This window comes from Triturus cristatus, chromosome 8 (genome assembly GCF_964204655.1).
Source record: "Triturus cristatus chromosome 8, aTriCri1.1, whole genome shotgun sequence".
In the NCBI taxonomy this organism is placed as follows: Eukaryota; Metazoa; Chordata; class Amphibia; order Caudata; family Salamandridae; genus Triturus; species Triturus cristatus.
Window position 1 is genome coordinate 1,273,585,620 of NC_140591.1, and position 12,929 is coordinate 1,273,598,548.

A 12,929-nucleotide genomic window follows, 5' to 3' on the forward strand; every position below is an offset into this window, starting at 1 on the left:
GTGCCCAGCGGAAGCACCAACAAGCCTTGGCAAATGCAACCAATGCAGACGTCGGAGAAGGTGCAATGTTGGGACCAGCAAGGTCCAGGGGACTCACCACAAGCAGGCAAGTCAGGGCAGGCCCGAGCAATCAGGGGAGCCAAAAAGAAGCAAAGATGACCCTCAACAGGACCCACAGGGTGGAAGCACTGGAGTCGAAAGAGGACCTCAAGCAGCTCACCAAAAGATGCAGGCCACGGTGAAACCAATGTGATGTTGACAAAAAATTTGGTCACTGGAGGGGCTTGAGGTTGGGGCTACTTGGAGCCTGAAGATCGTGGTGGAAGGAAGCCAACAGGCCTTTGCAACTGCAAGTTGACGCTTGCACAGGGGTTCGGTTCCTGCGGCTCCCACGAGGGATACTGGCCTCAAACTTGGTGAGGGGGCAGGTCAGGCTTCGAGAGCTGTGGAGAACCCCCACCTGTGTTGCAGAACTTTTCGGAGTCCGAAGGACCTCAGGATCAGCAGACCGGTCAGCTTAGTTGCGACTGAATTGTTCAGTAATTGACCCACCTAGCCCTGCACATACCACTCCTCAGCGCGAAGATACCCCTTCGGGGGTAAATCCAGTGCTTTACAAATCCAATAAATAAATTCCTTCAGGTGTCTTTGATGCCCACAAGCCTTGGAAGGTTCCTGTATGGTGCACAGGCACAGACGATGCAGCAGACTGGAAGGGAGACAAAGTCGAACCCAAGCAAAGTCCAGCGAAGTCCAGAGTGCCCAGACGGTAGAAGTAGTGTCTGACTTGAATCTTGTCCCACAACGAATCTAGGGACCTACACCCAGCTAAGCCCATAAGTTCCCTAAAGAAAGGGTTGAGACAATTCAGGGGAACCTCCCAGGGGAGGGTCTGGACAAGAGGGGAGGTTACCCCCATGTCCTTTGTCCAGTTTCACACCAGAACAGGAGCCAACACCTCCCAGAGCTGGTTTGAACTGGACTATGCACAGAGGCACCAAATGTGCCCCTCATGCAGACTTAGTGGCACTAGCAAGCGCACCCACCCGGCCCCAATACACTAAATCCTGTCTGGGTGGTGGTCACACCTTCCTGTGGCAGGATACCTATTGTTCTGCCTTCCCCTGCTTGAGCTTGGCTCAGCATCAGGACGGCAGAGTCGTGTCTCTAGTCGGCAGCAATCATTTTGTGCTGCCCGGGTCTAGAAGACTGGCACCGTGAACGATGAGAGCCTAACGGAAGGCTCTTCCAGTGCTTGGAATCATACCTCCCACACACTTTACAGTGTGTGGAGATGATTCCAACAAGTGATGATAGGCTTTGTTGCAGCCAATTTCGAGATGGACATCACGTAATTACGAAGTGCCCCTCTATATGGTATATGGGTGCTTCACTTACAACCCGGGAGAATGGACTACGTAGACTGTAGGGGTGTCCTGCTCATGCGGGGCTCTCTCACCCTTAAAACCAAGCACCCTGCCTTCAGGATTGCAAAGGCTTGCTATAGGGGTGACTTATAGGTTTTAAGTGCAGTGAATGAATGAATGAATGAATGAATGAATGAATGAATTCAAATTTGTACCGTGCTACTAAGCCCAATGGGCGTCAAGGCGCCTAACCAAAAGTTAGCTAAGAAAAAGATGGAGGAACTTACTGATAGGCTTTAGAAAAACACCAGGTTTTAAGGGCTTTTTTGAAAAGTACCAAAGAAGGTTGGGACTTAATCTCCAAAGGGAGAGTATTCCGTAATAGCGGAGCAGCAATGGAAAAAGCTCTGCTGCCCCATCTAACCTTCTTGGAGCGGGGGACTACCAACAGATTAGAGTCTGAGGAGCGAAGACGCCTACTGGGAACATAGCGGGTTAGCAAAGACCCTAAAGCATCTGAGGAACCAGCCAGAAGAGCTCTATAGGTAAGACAGAGAAGTTTAAATGAAATCCTATAGTAGATAGGAAGCCAGGGCAGGCTCTTCCTGGCCATTGTAGCAGAAGATGCGTTTGGAAGTGCCAAAACAAATCTGGCCGCCGCATTCTGCACGATCTGAAGGCGCTGGACAAGGTACTTATTGGTCTCCGCATACAGTGCGTTACAGTAGTCTAACCTAGAGCCTACCAGAGCAATCACGGTCTGCTTACGCGCCTGAGGGGACAAATAATGAAGGATTCTTTTAAGAATCTTAATGACTCCCCAACATGTGGCGACCGTTCTGTTGACCTGAAGATTCATGGACAGCGAGGTGTCAAATATGACGCCGAGGTTCCTGGCTGATTGGGAAGGAGTGGGGCAGGTTCCTAAAGATGAAGGCCACCACTCACTAGACCAAATGTCCTGGTCCTTACCAAAGACCATGACCTCTGTTTTTTCACCATTCAGTTTTAAGGAGTTTAAGATCATCTACTCCGCCACCATCTGCATGCATGACCTAAAGCCGAGCGCGGATGTACTCACAGAGTGGGCCAGGGACACCATGATTTGCGTGTCATCAGCGTATGACACCACCTCCATCCCCTGCGATCTTACTAGTCTAGCAAGGGGGGCCACATAGATGTTGAATAGAGTCGGACTTAAAGCCGACCCCTGGGGCACCCCACATTGCAAAGATTTGGCAGGGGAGATGAACTCACCAAGCATGACTCTTTGTTCTCTGAGATGTAAAAAAGAGTCAAGAAGACTCAAGGCCGGCCCTGCCACACCTGCCTCAGCCAAACGAGATGTTAAAATAGAGGGAGATATGGTGTCGAACGCTGCAGTAAGGTCCAATGAGACCAAAACAGTCGTCTGACCAAGATCCACCTTACGGCGAATGTTATTAACCACCATGGTAAGGGCAGATTCTGTACTGTGGGATTTCCTGAAGCCATGCTGGGAACTGTCCAGGAACTCAGAAGCGTCTAGGAAAGTGGATAAATGGACGTTCAGGTGAGATTCAAGCATCTTTGCTGGGGCCGGTAACAGGGATATAGGTCTAAAGTTTTTAAGTGATCCGGGATCAAGGGAGGGCTTTTTAAGGAGGGGCTTCACTATCGCCTTTTTCCAGGCCAAGGGAAAAGTACCCTGGGCCATGGCCCCGTTCATTACTTCCAACAGCGGAGGCAAGAGAATGTCCCTACAATCCTTTAGAACTTTCAAGGGACAGGGATCCAGAGGGGAGGCAGACTTAGTCCTGTCTAACAGGAGATTGAGCCCCTCCAGGGAGAGCGGCGGAAAGTGAGTGAGAGTCTTAGTTGGATCTCTCGTCCAAGATTCTGAGATCTTAATATCAAGGGAAGAGTGATCGCCTAGCGTACTCCTCTGAGTTTCTAAGGCGAGATAAATATCTGCAATTTTCTTATAAAAGAACTCCGAGATGTTATTACAAAGCTCCTGTGAGCCAACAACAGGATCGGGTATCTGAAGGGAGCAAAGAGAATCCACAATCTTAAACAACTCTTTAGATGAAGTAAGAGAGGTCGTAAGATTCGAGAAGAACTCCTGCTTCTCTTTAATCACTCTAGCTTTATACTCCAGTAACAGCCGTTTATGATCCTCTCTGTCGGAGGTATCCCACGACTTGCGCCATCTTCTCTCCTTACTTCTACAGGTTTGTCTTAGGAGTCTTAAAGGCTCCGTAAACCAAGGCGCTGAGGGTTTCCGCCGAGCCACATATCGCAGAGAGGCGGGGGCTAGCTCATCAACCGCTATAGTGATGGAGTTGGCAAGATCTTGAGCCGCCTCACCCGCATCTCGCGCAGACGAAAACTCAGTACCTCTTATAAAAGGAACAAGGGCTTCATTAGTAATATTCCTGAAACTTCTTTTAGGACCTCTATTGGTGGCAGCAGGGTTAGGACACTCTCCAGAAGGGGATGCAAATTCTAGAGGTATTGCCAAATGGTCCGACCAAACCAAAGGCAGGGGGGAACCAACTGAGAGTCTAGAGTCGTTGGTGAATACCCCGTCCAGTATATGCCCAGCCCGCTGAGTTGAACTCTTCACCAACTGAATAAACTCACAGGCTTCCAGCGAGTCCATCAGCCGAGAGGTGTCCTTTGCCCCCAGATCGTCCAAATGGAAATTTAAATCCCCAAGAATGGTAATATGTGATTTGCCAAAATAGGGCTCCAAGATTCTAAAGAGCTCGGAACAGAAACTGGCCCTGGGACCAGGCGGTCTGTAGACAAGGATGCCCGTAAGGGAAACTGTGGGAGAGCACGAGATGCAAAAATACATTGCCTCAAAAGAGTCCAAGGGCTCAGACAGGGTTTTAATAGTGCAGGAAAATGAGACCTTACAGAGAATTGCTAGCCCTCCCCCTCTGCGTCCTAGTCTATCCTGTCTGTATAGCGTAAAACCCTCAGGTATTGCCAATAATAAGTCATGACCAGAAGAGTCAGACGCCCAAGTTTCGGTCACGAACACCCAATCGGGTTGCCTATCATTCACAAACTCATGGAACGCTATATTGTTCTTGATAAGTGACCTAGCATTAATCAAGAAACCCTTTCTAGATTGAGTAGCAGACTGCAACACTGGAGGGGTTTGAGGTCTCGTCCAAAGAAAGGGAGAAGGACGAAAAACCGCCCACAAGTATGACAAAAAGAAGAACGTCTCAGGCCCTCCGGAGAGAAGCGATGGTGGCAGGCTAAATGAGATGGTCTGAGAGCTAGCATCTCCCATGGAGAATATACCCTCACTACCTGCTGGGGACGGTAGAGGTCCTCTGTGTGCAGCCCGACCAGCAGCCCGTCCTCAGCGCGGACGGGCGCAGACGGGCTGAACTCAGGCGTAACTCCGGCGGAAGTCCGGCGACCCCGCTGTGCGATTCCGCTGCGCGTCAGTATGACTCCCTTTTAAAGACGTCTATCGTCCTTGGGACAGCTAGAGCGTCCAAGCTACATGATGGCGCCGGCAGGCGTCACGAAGCACTCCCAATATGGCCGCCTATCGTCCTAACCGAGACCGGGAAGTGGGCCCGCCCAACAGCGGTGAGAGTCACAGTATTATAGTGCAGGCGAGGGGCATAACATTTAAAAACAGGGTATAATTCTGAAAGCAAAAATGTAACCAATATACAAAACGAGGAGATTTTTAAAATCCTAATTAGCAGCAGTTCCGTCACACCAATCGCGCTGTATACGCTGTGCGCTGTGCGCAGGTAACAATGACAATAAACTAGCGGGAAAGAGCACAAAGTTTACCTCCCTTTAAAGACGTCTATCGTCCTTGGGACAGCTAGAGCGTCCAAGCTACACGATGGCGCCGGCAGGCGTCACGAAGCACTCCCAATATGGCCGCCTATCGTCCTAACCGAGACCGGGAAGTGGGCCCGCCCAACAGCGGTGAGAGTCACAGTATTATAGTGCAGGCGAGGGGCATAACATTTAAAAACGGGGTATAATTCTGAAAGCAAAAATTTAACCAATATACAAAACGAGGAGATTTTAAAAATCCTAATTAGCAGCAGTGACCCCAGATGTAGGAAACCTATATCTTCAGTGAGTGGTGCTAGCACCAGCTTAAACAGGCTGCAATGGTAGGCCTGTAGTTCCATTTTGAATGGTATCCCATGTGTGGCACAATTCATGCTTCAGCCCATTGGGGACCTCTGTAGTACCTATGCCCTGGGTACCTTAGTACCATATACTAGGGACTTATAAGGGTACCCCATTATCCAATCTGGGATGTACCTAAGTACTGAACATAACAATTTAAGGGAGAAAGCAGAGAGACTGGGGTCCTGACTAGCAGGATCCCAGTCAGACTAGTCAATAACACCTTAGCCCCAGGCAAAAAGTGAGGGTAACCATAAAAGCATATCCTACTTTCCTCCAGTCTCCTTTCTTAAAGTTCTCAAACTGTGATATTGAACTCTTATTGATCAAAATCCTTCCAGCTTTAATGTAGTGTGCCTCAGGGCTACTCACTATTGACAATATTGTTCAACAGCTATGTCCTGCCTCTGACAAATCTTTCAGTTGCTCTGCTGTTTCATATATGGATGACACCAACATAATTATTCTTTTAGATCAACACTCTCCAAATTCTGCTGCCAATCTACTGCAATGTCTGCTAGCTCTGAAGGATGTCCCGTAACGCCTTACTGCTAACAAGACAGAATTGCTGGTACTGGATAAAATTCAGAAAGATGCTCAAACCATCAAGGGCCATACAGTTGGGATGGGTACTTTTTCCAGTTAAATCTGTAAACTCTCTGGAGACTCCAGACTATGGCATCGCATGTCAGAAGGAGAAACGCATAAATTCTGTGAGAATAAACGACAATATTAACATAGCTGTGGGAAAAGGACCAAAAGAAAACCTAAAAGTGGCCTAAAAGGGTTGCATAGCGAAAGAAAACATATCCAAATTGCAAAGAAAAAATAGGTTGGAGGCACATGGAGGGAGATAGCACAAAGGAAAGAAAGTGAAATGAAAATGATGAAAGAAGGCAGGATAAAGGGAGCATGAAGGAAAAGGGTGCAAAAGGACAGGAGAAAAAATGTAAACGAAAAAAGGAAGAAAAGAAAGAAGGAAGGGTGGAAAGGAAAAGAAATAAATGAAAAAGAAAAATGAAAGGAGAGAGAAATACAGAAAGCAGACAAATATAATGAAATAATGCAGAAATGTGTGATAAAATGATGGGCTACTGAAGGAAAGAAGAAAAAGAAAGAATTAAATGTCAGGAATACAAAAAGTAAGATGCAAAGAAGGTGCGAAGGAGTAACAGGAGCATAAGAGTAAATGGATAGAAAGCTAGAAAAAAGGACAGACGGCATGAGAGGTGAATAGACAGAAGGAAAGAAAGATGGAAAGAAAGAATGAAGTGCACATAAAACCGAAAGATGATAGAAGGAAGAAAGGTAAGAAGCACAAAAGGAAAGAAAGAAGATGGAAAGGAATGAGAAAAATAAGTCAATACTGGTAAATTTATAGTTTTTGGCCAAATTCTTTTAAGATTATGCAATAATACTGATTTTGTACCCTTTTCTGCAAAATGTTCACAGGGGTCCAATGATCATGGCACTTAATTTGGGGTTGCTCACTTTACTCGCACATTAATTGCCATATATGGGTCAATGTGGGGGTATTTGTTTCTGGCTACTGGCTACTCCCTTGTATGGCATCACATATAAAATCTTTTGTGGCGTATTGTTTTTATCAACTGAATCTTTTGAGAACAGCCCTTTGTTCTATCCTTCTAACCTTCCTGGGCAAGTGATTGCTTCTTGCGTCTTATCCAGATTAGATTATTGCAATGTTCTCTATGTTGGTCTTACAGAGGTTTTTCTTCACTAGCTTCAGCAAGCAGAAAACGTTGTAGTCAGAGTGGTGCTTGGGCTGAAAATAAAATATCTTTTGATCAGAGTCTGCAGGCTGTGCACAAAATCTTTTAACTATTGCCCTGGCTCTGGGTTCCAAGTCTATACTCATATGGTAAATCGTTCTCCTGGAAATGGCATTCTTTTCTCTATTGCCAGAGTAGGAAAATCTAAGATAGGGCGAAGATCACTGGCTGCACTCAGACCTCAGCTGTGGAATGCGACAGCAATCAGCTTTAAGTCCAACCATTCTCACCTGACTTCTAGGATAGCTTTAAAAACGTTCCTGCTGTTATAATCTTTATTTGCTTTGTCATCCACTCATGTGCCCGTTTTAGTTTCAGAATTAGTGCCAATATGCCTTTTTAGGTGGATGTTTGTGCTTTATAAGATTCCCTTTCATTCAGTTCACTTCAGGGACTTTGAATACTGCTATTAATTTCAAGCTGCTACTAGTTTTAGAGTGCCAATGCATAGCATTTTGTTATATGTTTTTAATCAAACAGAATTTGCCATGTAGACGCTAAATCTATTCATAATAATCCATTCATGAAGTGTAAAGGCAACACTTTAGCCCTTCAAACATTATAAGAATGTGGAAATTGAAACGCATTTAGCCTGAGTAAGTTAGCTACACAGGTAAACTGTGAAGGGTCATATAGAAGTAAGACAGGTTATTAAAGGCTCGGCCATTAGACCACTGATTACCCAACGATCAGGAACAAATCCATTAATAATGCTGCAGCAGGTGAAGTGCTATCGGGCCAGCTGAACCCAACATATGTCTGTATGTCACTACCCAACAAGCAAGAGGAGGACCAATTTTCTTTCTTACACATGGCAACTTTGTTGTGCCACTGAGAATGATACTAGCTGGCATTGCAGACTAGTCTGTCATATCAGCAGTCTAATTAGCAAATAATAAGCATGGCCAATAGCAAAATTTGATTATGTAGCCACAGCATTTTCTGCATACGCAAGAATTTGCACAAGCTATCGTCCATTGCATAATTGACATATTTCAATAAAAAAATGCTGCTCAATTCAAAAGTACTTACAGAAATGGGAAGTCTGGGTAGAACCCCTTGATTACACTGTTTGGAGAGAAGCATGCATAAAAAACTAATCCTTGTGAAACTGCAATATCCTACATGCTTTGGCTAATTCAGCTGCATTACCTGCGTGTGACTTATCGTACAACACGCCACATCTGGCATGCCGCAACGCTCCCTGAGCCCAGGTGCTTCCGGTGCTCACACTCAGATGCAGATTTGCAAACTACTGAAATATGATGGCTAAAACACTCATTCGGGTGTTGGAGAGACTATCGCTCTGTCTCCAAGAGTGGCATTACGGGAGCTAGTGGATGGTCCGGGGGGCAAGAGGTACTGGTCAAGAGAGACATTGCACTTAAATGGAAGTCCTCCAAAACCACACGCTCTTGAAATGAAGATCAGTGATGGATTGGTGCTTGATATAGGAGGAGTCCATATATAAGGCCAGAGGTTGTCCTAAGAAATGTTACAGAGTTTAGGGACGGTGGTGGGAATATTAAGGTTTGAGGAATGTTACTGGCGCGGCAATCTGACATGAAGAGGACCTGTGAGGGGATACACGGCAGGGGTGGGGTTGAGTTACAGTTGGGTGGGTTTGTGTTGTATCTACAAATATCTGCCTGGGGTCAAGTACCACAGCACACACATGACGAAACCTAACTGGTCACCTTTAGCTGTTGATCGCTGTAATTAGTCACATAAACAGGCGGCAGTGTTGCCCAGATAGTATAAACATCTCTATTTGATGGGCTGGGGTTATGGACTTTTTGTCTGCAGCAGTTAACACAATATCCTTGAATCTTTAAATGTAATTTAAATAGGGTAGATAGAATGATTCCTTCTTTACAATGTTTTTTTTAATCTTACATATGTTCACATCAATGACGGTTTTTTCAACATGACACCCAGGCTTCTGACCAATCACAAACATGTTACGTCTTGATCTACGTTTCCATATCTGGAATCCAAGAGTACCTCCTAGAGAGACACATGCATAATAACTATGAAATATATCATCCTGTTGGTCCAGAAGGTCTTGCATAACAGTCACATTGGTAATTTACTAAGAAGCTGCACTGTAAGTCCACCTCTTATCTTTTGAAGGTCTTGCCTACTACACAACACAAGATGGATGGTTGCGAAAGACATACAGTGGGCTTACAGCCCAACCATTGCTTACTGTTATTGCCACTCTAATTTGTTTGCTTTATATTTGTAAGCTTTTGTAAGCTTGTGTGAACTCTCCTTTCTCTTCTTGTGTTTGGCCCTCCCAAAGCACGTAGCCTCGTAACTTGTGTGCTTCCAATGCTTACTTGTGAGGCACTACTTTTTCCTTCTGGGTTAAATACTCTGTGAGTGTGATACGTTTCCAGCTGTCTTCCTCGTGTACTTCTCTTCTCACCTCTACTGCGCTACATGGTACTCTCTCACACATGTGATTCCTCACCCCACCTCTGTGCTGCTCTTAGCCTCGTGTGCTTCTTACTACATTACTTTATCACTTGTGTTCTTTTGTGAGTGGTGCTAGCCTCGCCCTGCACTCCCCTCTGCTTCCCACCCACCTGTTCCGCCATTACAACTCCTTTTTAGAAGTCAAAGCCTACTAAGACATCTTGTGTACATTCTGAAAGCTTCGATGGGAAGGCATTCCGCCAATTGCTTACCATTGACTTTGCGGTTTGTAACTCACATTTTCTGGCTTTCTATTTGCTGGCTTTATTTGCATTCGACTGTATAGCATATCTTTGTCACTCCCATGGAGCAAACCTTGTTCACCATTGCTCCTTGTATTCTTCCACAAGTCCTTGTTTTCTGTAAACACACCTGTAAATTTTGATCTCATCTTGTCACATTTGCTGTACGTTCAAAGACAGTGGTCAAATGTCAGGCTCTGTCTCCAGAGGGAGCTAGGTGTTTACTTTTCTTTCTCTGACTGCAAAGTGAGAGGATTTATGTGACAATCTTGTTGGGTACTGAGAAAAAAAAGTTCACACAAACGAACCGTACAAATATTTTAGAATATATCATGATTATGAAAGCACAAATTAAGAACTTTTTTGTAATTCTGAAGTGTGGTGGAAACAAAAATTTTAATACGATCAAAACAAATCAGTACACCAGGTGATCCCATTTCAACTCATTATCATTTGTGCGCTGTATTGTTTTATAAGTAAGACTGTGTGTGCAAATGTAATTGTCATTTCAATTGAAAGTGTGTTGTCTGTAATGGAAGTGCACTACCACAATGCATACTCCACACTATGCCACTCCACTCTACAGCACTCTACTCCACTCTTTGCCCTTCCACTCTGTCACTCCACTGTACTCTGCAACACAACACTCCACTCCACCACACTCCACTCTACGCCTCTCTATGTCATTTCACACTAAGCCACTCTATGACACTCCATTATATCCACTCTATGACACTCCATGACACTTTACTCCTTTCTACGCCTCTCTCTACTCCATTCTATAATAATTTACTCCACTGTATGCTAGGCCACGCCACTCCACTACATAATATGGCACTGCACTCTATGGCACTCTACGCCCCTACACACTATACCCTCCACTCCATGACACTCTTCTTTACTACACTCTACCCCACTCCACACTGACACCACTTCACTCTATGCCACTATACACCTCTCAATTCCACTCTTTGCCACTCCACTCTGTCACTCCACTCTTTGCCACTCCTCTCTACACCACTTACCTTAAGCCATGCTGAACAGCAGCCACGCTGGTATACAACATGGCTAAAACACATGCGCAAAACCAATACCTTTTGCATAGGCTAGATCTATTAGCTTTGCCAAAGCTTGTTAATTTAACTTTTTTTCAGGGCAAGGTAGTAAACTGCTGCTGACCCTTTGGCTTTTTTTATGAAAAAACCCACTTTTGTGGTACTTCAATGTCATCCATCCATCTTAGATCGGTAAATAAAACAAGCATTTGCAATGCAATCGGTCTTGCCTTTGGGACATTATATGTTTTTAGCTATGCAGCACATTAGCCTGGGTGCTGAAACATCTATTGTTCTTTAACATGGAGGGAAAGTAAGCACCAAACTGTGTGCCACGCCAGGTATGGGAACACATGGAAAGAAATATTGCCTTTCAGTATAGTCCAAAGCTCTGTTTTTAATATAAAATCAGGGCCTTCGGTGGTCATATCACTGAAAATACAAGATTTGAAAAAAATATTTTTATCTATGGGTGCTAGTGAAAGATAATTTCTATGGACTGGAATCTAGAGAATGCTAAAGTGATTTTAGTATTTTACTGTGCTCTGCTGGTCGTTTTCTATCAAGAAAGTTAAATAGAGGCAGTTGCCAGAAAAATAAAAGTAAAAAAGTCCCTCAGCAGAAAGCAATTCTGGTATTTTACTGAGCTCTGCTGGTCGTTTTCTATCAAGATAGTTAAATAGAGGCAGTTGAACAGAAAAGTCCCTAAGCAGAAGCAGAAAAGTCCTAGGACTGATCTCCAGAGCCCACAAAGTACAAACACATATAAGTAGATAATAAGAGGTCTCGAAAGCTCGACCAAAAAAGTGTCTGCTAGTCTCATTTGATGGATGTGTGCATGTGTGGTGGCGCACATCAATCTCAATATTGGTTTGCACTTTACCAATAGAATACAGTATAGCTCGAAATACCTCATTTTTGTGGGCATTCTTTCTTCCCGAGGCCATCATTCTAAAGCCAGCCTGCTACAATGGAATCCATATTTATTGTATGCACTGATGACGATCAAAGAGGAACTGGTCTGCGAAGCCGTTCAGGATTACAAATATTTATCTTCAGAAGAGTCTCGGATACGCTCAGTAAACAAGAACGTTTCTCCCTTATCCGTGGGTGCGCCGCTTAAGTAAGGTGGACGTCTGTCTTCAGTTTCTATTCTGTCACAAGAGCGCGCGGTCATTGCTTTTATTGGGAGGGCGTTCGTGCAACCGCGGTCTGTACAGTGAGTTCTCTGCAGCTGCTTGTCTGAGACAGAAATATTTGCCATGACATGAGCGAGTCAGACCCTCTGTCTTTAGGACTAGGAGTTCTGTGCCTATTTTATTATTAGGTCGTAAAACTCTGGCCCCCTCCTGGTTATCTTTCCGGCAAGGGGGCACCGTGACAAGCTTTTGAAAGGGTGCTGTGGGCGCCGCATACACTGCAATCTCGTCCATTTTCTTCAGGAACGTGCGATTCCTGTTTCAGCTGTTCTAAACTTATAAACGCCTTACGTGGTGGCACACGGCTCGCGCGTGAAACGGTGACAGTTCAGTTGTACTTGTACTTTGACTGGATGCTGCTGAGAAACGCTTGAACAGTGCCCGGGAAAAACATGCTAACACATAAACATGGTTCTTGTGCGACATAAGCATTGGCAAAGCCAGTAGATCCCAAAGACCCGACCTATTGGCTTTACTAGTGCTTGTTTGTCTTGTAACCAAACTCCCTTCAGCGTCCTCTCTAACTTCCTAGGCCCCCTTACTAGCCCACTAAATCAAATAGTAAGTTGAAGCCTTTAAGAACTGTGATCCGCAATCTCCCTGTGACGTTCTGCTGCTTCCGAGAACA

General features: G+C 45.0%; 1 long non-coding RNA gene across 1 annotated transcript in view; it reads right to left on the reverse strand.

Moving 5' to 3' along the window:
- Window positions 1–12,258, reverse strand: part of LOC146805711 (uncharacterized) — a 53,838-nt gene extending 41,580 nt beyond the window's left edge. The window contains exon 1 of the long non-coding RNA XR_014967889.1: window positions 12,014–12,258. This is a non-coding gene — a long non-coding RNA (uncharacterized LOC146805711). The remainder of the gene's footprint in view (window positions 1–12,013) is intronic.
- Window positions 12,259–12,929: the final 671 nt, after the last annotated feature.